This window comes from Perna viridis, chromosome 6, assembly GCF_037379345.1.
Source record: "Perna viridis isolate PV_CMFRI_1.1 ecotype Kerala chromosome 6, ASM3737934v1, whole genome shotgun sequence".
NCBI classification, from domain to species: domain Eukaryota; kingdom Metazoa; phylum Mollusca; class Bivalvia; order Mytilida; family Mytilidae; genus Perna; species Perna viridis.
In genome coordinates, this window is record NC_142450.1 from 38,164,590 (window position 1) to 38,172,955 (window position 8,366).

The following is an 8,366-nucleotide window of genomic DNA, read 5'->3' on the forward strand; positions in this document are numbered from 1 at the left end:
CTAATTCGTTGGATATTGAATGATGAATAACCCACTAATGACCCGTAGAAGTGTGAAATATATTTAAAATACAACATAAACAAGTCTTATGTCTCTCAATATGGATCACAGGATATTACACTTTACCTTAGGTTAATATGAAGTTTTATAAAGACTAAGTGTCAATATAGCTATGATCTGAGCTAATCTTACTGCAGGTAAAAATAAACAAGTACTTTATAATTTCATCTCCATTTTTTGTGAAAAGTCCTTGGAAAATGTGCTGTAGGAGATCATTTATAATTGTGCAATAGCAGAGATGAACAATCTATTAGAATCCCCCAAACAATGACAGTTTGATGGGTGTTTAACATCACAATTGGTATATTTATGCCGCAATGGAAGAGGGGTGGGGGTTGGCGTGATGTATAACCTAGATTTAACCCACAATTCTGTTTGAAATGCCTGTACCAAGTCAGTTCCAGTTGTGTAATATCTAATTTGCCAGAATTATTTTGGACTTGACTTTATTATGAATCGGATTAGTGTTCCGTAATTTTGTTGTTACCCTTGTAAAAACTATTTACATGTTTTATTATTAAGTGAACATTAGTATACCCATTGTTGCTTTTCATTTCATTTGATAACAAACTAAACATTAAAATGATACACAGACTAGTGACAATTACAATAATGAGGAACATTAAAACATTAGAATTTCCAATATTTCCAACAACATTGTTTTATCATCGCATAAAGATTCTTTTTGAGTAAGAGCTATTGTATTCCAAATTATTGGTAAAAATAATTGAATTTTGAGTTATGTAATGCTAAGACTGATGGTAGTAATCAGATTTATTAGTGGATACATGATCAGAAAACAAATATTATTCATAGTTTAATATGAAATTTCTTCATTTCTGTATTATACTTCACACAACTTGAGGCTGATTAATCTTCCCTGTAAGCCTTAGGGTTTGTTATTGTTTGTTTGGGTATATTTTACTGGTCCGATCACTAACATGATACTAGCTCATTTCATAACTATTCCCGAAGAAAGGGAACTTGCATTGAGGTGTGTCACTGTGTTAAAGAGTAATCAAGGGAACCCAGGTTATAGCGGCAATCAAAAGAATATAATCCAGGGACAAAGACCAGACATGGAAAACAGACATACACAATAAAGAACATAAAATCATACATACAAAGCAACAAAAGCAAATGAGCAACTCGGACTCCACTAAAATCTGGGAACATGGACCAGGTGCACCGGTAGGGTAAGCGTCCGTTGGTTTTCTAGAAACACCCGCCGAGTTGCTAATAAAAAGTCAAGTCCAGGGTAGACGAAAGAGGAAAGGAAAACTAGTGACACGTTGAATAAATCAGTTTTCATGGCACAGATGGGTACAACGTAATGATCCACGAGTTCATGATGACGGCCATAAAAAGTGATGACTTCAATCTTGTAGCAACATAACCCTGCTCAAGAAGCCTATTTGTTAGAATTCTAGCGCGATTCAAATAGTCTGCGTAGTCTCGGCAAGCTCTGGCTTAATGTATGAGTTTTGATATGAACACTCCATACGCAGGTGCTGAAGGGATGTTGCCACTGATGAAAGAAAAGTTAACAATTTTGAATGAAAAGTCATCACGTTTGTCGTAAAGTTTGGTCAATAGTTTTCCTTTACCATCGATTTCTTTGGGGTAGATGCAATGTATCAAATCCCCAAAATTAGGATTGTTTAAAGATAATACGTCTTCTATATTGCGGAAACTGAGATTAAAGGATCTAGCTAAACGATATTCTTTCGGATCAGATCAGCTATAAAGTCAGCCTCATAAGTGTGAATGAATAGGTCAGCAAGTAGATGAGCACAATTTATTCCGATTGGAATGATGACCGTTTGTTGAAAAACGCGTCCACCACACTGGACAAATATGTTGTCGATAAAAAATTCCAGCATTTTGTAAACATCTTCTGTATATTTAGAAGATGATTTTAAATTATTTCTTACAAAATATGAGGAATCTCTACCGAGAACTATATATTTGTATCTAGGTGTACCATCTTTTTTGGAAAAGCAACGATGTATAATGTTTTTAAGTCGGGATTTTAACTAAGTATGTGGAATAGAAGTGTACAGTTTTGAAAAATCATGGGTTTTAATGCTATTATATTCTGATAATAGTCTTGAACTGATTGTCTCCAACAGATAATTCGAATTTTCAAGATCCACATTGAATTACTGCCACTACGGGAGTAACAAGTGTTGTGGTAGAACTGCAAACCCTCTTTGACAGCTATGAGTATAGAAGTTAAAAGGTTTGAAAGAGCTTTGGTGGTACATTTTGCAGATCCAGCTGTGTAATGTTGTTTGTATTGATGCTTGTGGAATTAAGAATCCAGTACATAGACGGTAAATCACAGTCATCGTCCTTGGTAGAGAAACCAAAAGAGGATAGCACAGATTTATGGTTTTCCACAATTTCTTCTTTGGAGAGTGTGGTAGCAGTATAGGTCTTATCACTGCTATTATTTTCTACGTCTAACCTCTGATAATAAACATTGGATGTAAAACGTTTTGCAGACAAAAACAATGTTTTTTGTGCTTTGTCTGCTGGTACGACAACATATTTGTTATGTATAGTAGACAATGTTTTTGCTACATCAGGGTCCTTGAAAACTGATGTAGCATTGGGACTCCTTGACCTACTTAAAACTTTCATTTGTTTCAAAATTAAGGACCTCACGGCCTTTAACCACTCTGACAGAGAATCAATGTCTTCTAGTTCTCGTTTTATCCATTTTCTTGCGTAGCCCTCCACGGCATCCATAAGTTATAATTCCAATTTATGGAGTGCGGTTCACGGGACTTGGGACCTTTAGAAAGGATATTACGCAGAGATTCGTTTTCGATGGCAAATCTCCCGTAACGACGTGACCGGAAGGACCATATTTGAATGAAAAGTTTTTGCAAGAACAGTCAGATGGTTTAGGCTTAAAGTCCTCTATCTCGAGGGTCTGCAATAGCCTTTTATAATTGAAAATTTTGGATGCAATGGGTAAAGTATAGGAATATGAAATAATTGGTTTGGATTTGTCTTTGAAATATGGGGGAATTTGTTGGTAACTTTTTTTGTGATGGAGGATGTTAGTCAAATTAATTGCATCTATACCTTTGTTAACAAACTTCATCTTAACTTTTCGCTCAAACTGGTTTAAAGAGTCTGTGGAAACCAATATCTAAAATGATGGCAACAAGTCTGTATAATGATGAGGTAGGGTCAGAAACAGGAGTGTCAAGACTTGTTTTGTTTTGTTTAGTAAAGTGAGAGGTATAGAATAGAGATTGGTTTTGATGTGATGAAGTCCAAGAGGTTTTTGTATAAAAGGAAGGAGACCATCTATTGAGACATCATGTAACTTAAGTGACATTTAGTGGCGGTGGCCATGACTCCTTTCCCGTCTTGGAGTTTTGTCAAATAAATTCATCACATTTATGCTATTGTTATATTGGCTTGAATGGTTTCCTATACTTTTGATGTTGTCATTGCATCCATAATGTATTGCAGTACCTAGTCTGCGTATCCAGTACTCCTCTCTTTCTTTACGATAGTTTTTACTTAGAACGGGACTGTTCGTAGGATGGTAATTTTTTTTTCTATAATACGAACTTTCATAGAGTTAATTTATTACTGCGATCAATCGAGATCACTGTTTTATACCGTGTGAACCCTGGTTCCCTTGATTTGTCTTTCCTAAGTTCTAAAATAAAATAATACATAACCAGTTGAAAAAATGAAAGTCGTCATTTCGAAACTAATAAGAGCAGTCTTGGATGTTACAAACACTCATCATCATCAAATGCTGGAAATATACATCGATAACTAAAGTGATAAAAAATTACGCCACCGGAAGTCAAAATATATCTATTAATTTACTTTCTGTGTAGACATCTAGCTAAACTACAGTCGATTACTGTTTGATGTATTAGAAGTAATGTAATATGCTGAAATCTAAAGCTATTATATCTGCTGCATTCACCGTAAGGGTGAAATTGCATTCAAATTTGCATTTTAAAATTTGTGCATTAACAGATGACTAAATTTTAATCCAATTTTGTTTCCCATAATACTAACTATAGAATTATCAATAGTGTAAGAAATATAATGTACCATATTCGGATTTGATAGTTATATTACCATATTAGGCTACACCCGTACTTCAAAATCTCTTGGGGAAAAATTATATTACGTAAGCTTCAAAAGGTTGAAGATTTGCTTCTGTGATCAAATTGAAATGTAAATTCGGTGTACAAAACATTCAAGGTCATACGGTTTGGGTACGAATATATATTTATTTATGAAAATGGATTGAAGTGTAAAAATCTGGTTTAAGTGTCTATATGGTTTCAGCTTCTTAAATCCTTTATTACTTTAATACCAATGCATGATAAATTTTATTAATGTACTTTTATAAGTGATGATTTTGGTAATTAGGGATTTGTTGGTTCGAAATTGATTATCGAGACTGGGTCTGTGTTATGAATGCTTTTAGTATAAATCAAGATTTTTCAAGGTTAATTGATAAATTATTGAAGTTGAGAACATGTCTATGAGACAATAATACATACAATGACATCTGGAACCAAGCCATGTCACCAAAGTTTCTATGACACCCACATAATTAATACAAAAATACTAATGATATAAATATTGCGAATTTTAAGTGGCCTCTCGTCACCAGCATTATAATCATAGGAAGATCTAAAGCCAACATTAATTTATACAAGAAGTAGGAAAAAAACTTGCGGTCAAGCAGAGGTTTTACCATGTACAATACAAGAATTGGCTAGATTTATTTCAGACTGAGGTTTTTTGTTACAGCATCATGAGTGGTAATCATGGTGCAGACAGAGATCGATATTTACCAATGATGGAAGTGCAGACATATTACCATTAACATTATTGATATACCATAACTGTTTTGGCTATCCTTGCAATACTTACGTAATTTTATCTATTCTATTGATTATTTACCAACAGTAGTTAAGCCATTATCAGAATTTTTTGTTTTGTCTACTATCATCACGATGAAAATCTCTTGGTAAATGGATATGTTATGAAATATAATATGAAAACGTTTTTTAACTCTCCGCACACTGTAAAATAATGTTAAATGTATTTTCAGTTCGAACATTTACTGGTATAATTACATTTTATAATTTTGTATGCACATTTTTTAATGTGCATATTCTTCAAAAATTTGAGTAATACGACCTTATCTTAATATGCTGCGTATTAAAGTTTCCTCTTGCCCCTTGCGGGTCCAGGAGTCAAAAGAATAGGCATGCAGCAGAGTTAAGCTTGTCGTGAAAGGCAACTAGACACTGTAGTGCTCAGAAAATCGCCGGGGGCTAGGCGCTTTGCCTACAGGGCAACTAGGATGTGTGCTCCAGGTGGTGTAATAGGGTACCCATGGCGTGTTATATGCTGTGGTTGTCAGGCTATAATACGACAAACCTGACCGCAAACCATAGTGGTGCATCGTGTTGGGAAAGATGCCACGTTCCTCGCACGTTAAAGAACCCTGTTGTGGTATTCGGTAGCAGTAGGAACCTTTGCGCTCTGCCACAGGAGGCTCAATTGCCCGACCCTACCCATCCCCTCCCTTTTATCTTGTGGCAATCAAAATTTTTTGACCCCATCATCCTTGTGTCCCATCCCATTTTACATTTCATGTTCATTTTATCATCCATTTTATGTTCATCGTCTGAATATAGCTGAAATATTGCTGCTCGGACGTTAACCCCCCACAAACTAATAGTTTCCTCTTAAAATTTCTACATTAATATCCAAGTAATGTTTTTTTTTTCATTCAAGTAACTTTAATGTCATGTTGCTTTTAATTTTTAATATATAAATATATTTTGTGAACTCTTAATTTAACGTGTAGGTATACTGCTGTTTTATTTTATTGACAAAGGGAAAATTATGTAACCGAGATCTTGTGTTCTTTATTACTTCAACGTCACTCACTGGAGCCACCATGCTCATATGATATACAACATTACAAATTACATGATATATACTTTATTTAGCACTTTCTAAATTACGGAACTTTGTCAAAGAGAAGTTTCTTGATATTACGAGAAGAATTATACTTTTACAGTTTGCCATAATGCTTCATTCCTTGTATTGCACATGGTAGAACCTGTCGGTGATGGATTTGCCGTGCTATTTTGATAGTTTTGGCTTTCATTACTTCTTATATACAATACATTTTTTTATTTAGATCTTCCTACATATTTGATTCTAATGCTGCCGAAAAGAAATTACTCCTTGAAACATGTGTACAGCATATAGAAATTCGCAATATAAGATTGGTATTTTTATATTTCATATCAACCATTCATATAACATTCACACGAAGATATAAAAAGATTCTAAAATTTGCTAAGAGCAAATATTACTACAATTGTGATGTCATCGGAGTGAAATTTAAAACATCAAATTGCTGATACAATTTTACAATAGAAAGACTATTGTATGAAAACTATATATATATATATATATATATATATATATATATATATATATATATATATATATAATACTTGGTTATGTTCTGAACTTAATGAAGTTCCCATCTATCTGTCATTAAACTCTTGGAGAAATATACAGTTATGGTATATATTGTTTCAAATCTCCAGAGGAAATTCAAAATCTACACTTATGTTGAACTCAAATAATGTACATAGTGTATGCGACAAAAAGTTCCAGATGTCAGTTTACTGTTTCAGATAACCAACCTGGGAGTTAGAGGTTGATTGATTAATTCAGTGCGGTGTGAATACAAAATTCAAACTTCAAAATTAAAATCAAATTAAAGAAATTAGTAATTTTCCTTATCTGATTTATTAGATTCAATGTAAAGGATTTAATTAAATCACAAAAACAGTTCAATTTATAAGGTCAAGCACCTTTCAGAGATTTACAGTGCTCAGTATCAACTTTGCTAAGTAGTGTTACAAGCACATTTTTGGTAATTTCATTTATCGGAAAATGGTGAACGTTTCATATATTAAATTTAAGCAACATAATAAATATCAAAAAGGATAAGTAATTATGTTTACGCACGTTTTTATCGAACTGTAAATAAAGTAATCATATATTTGTTTAATATACATTTAATCAAAAATTCAACACGGTGGTATTACTTAACCTTTTAGAACTGGTTTAAATATATCTAAAATTCGGCATTTATTTTGCCTCTCACTTTTCGTTGTAGGTTTCCCTATGAAGATCGAAATGTACTTGGTCCCCGCTCACATTTTTTTTCTGAAGTCTGGGTTGGGCATTGATTCTTTAGTTTCTGTGTGTATTAATCTTTCTCGCAGGATCACGAATATTTTCTTTCTCGTACTAATCTTGGCCTTCTTCTTGTTTTTGTCTTTTGATTGTTTTTTGTTTATTTTTTTGTTTTGTTTTTGTTTTGTTTTGTTTTTTGTTTTTGTTTTTGTTTTTTTTGTTTGGTTTGGCTTAAATTGTTTTTGTTTGTTTTACCAAAATTAAAACAAAAGTTTTATATATGTAAGTGTCTTTTGTTTTTGTTTTTTTTTCTAGAATACCTCTCAATGATATTCACTAATAATTCGTACTGTTGAATCAGTTCTAAGTTTTAATTAATTCGATGTTTTTTATCAAATATCTTCAGAATGAAACCATTCAGAATTGGTTTTCGTTGATGATGTGAACAAATAACATTCATTCAGTCATAATGAACTAGCTTTTATAGACCCGGAATAAAAGCGGAGATATTTATGAACCAGGTTTGACCGCCCGTCTCTATAATTTCATTTCATCAGCGGTACTTTTCCTATTTATGACACTTGATCGTTGGGCTTCATAAGAAAATGTATATGGAAAAAATAAATCAGATGCTTACAAAAATAGATCGTCGTTGGTGTATCATAAGCTAGGGTAACATTCAATGAAGTTCAGTTCTTTTTAACGTTTCAGTGTTTATTTATAAATGATACTAACAAAATTACAGAACTAATAAACTCCAGGCAATAGTTAATATAAAAGCCAAAACGTTGGAATCAACCACAGTGGTCATGACTTTATGCAGGCATTTCCGCTGGAAATATGTTTGTGATTTATTCCATATTTTACTTCTGGTTAGATTGTTTTTGTTCTAATATCGTCAAGTATATATTTTTATATTAACGGTACATGTACTACATAAAAAAAAAACACAAATATGCAACTATAATCAGATTATACATTTGCATACAGAATTGTACTTAGTGGTTTACCATTTAATTTTATCATTTTACCATCTAATTTTATCATAACTACCTGTACATAAATTCAGTTTGTTA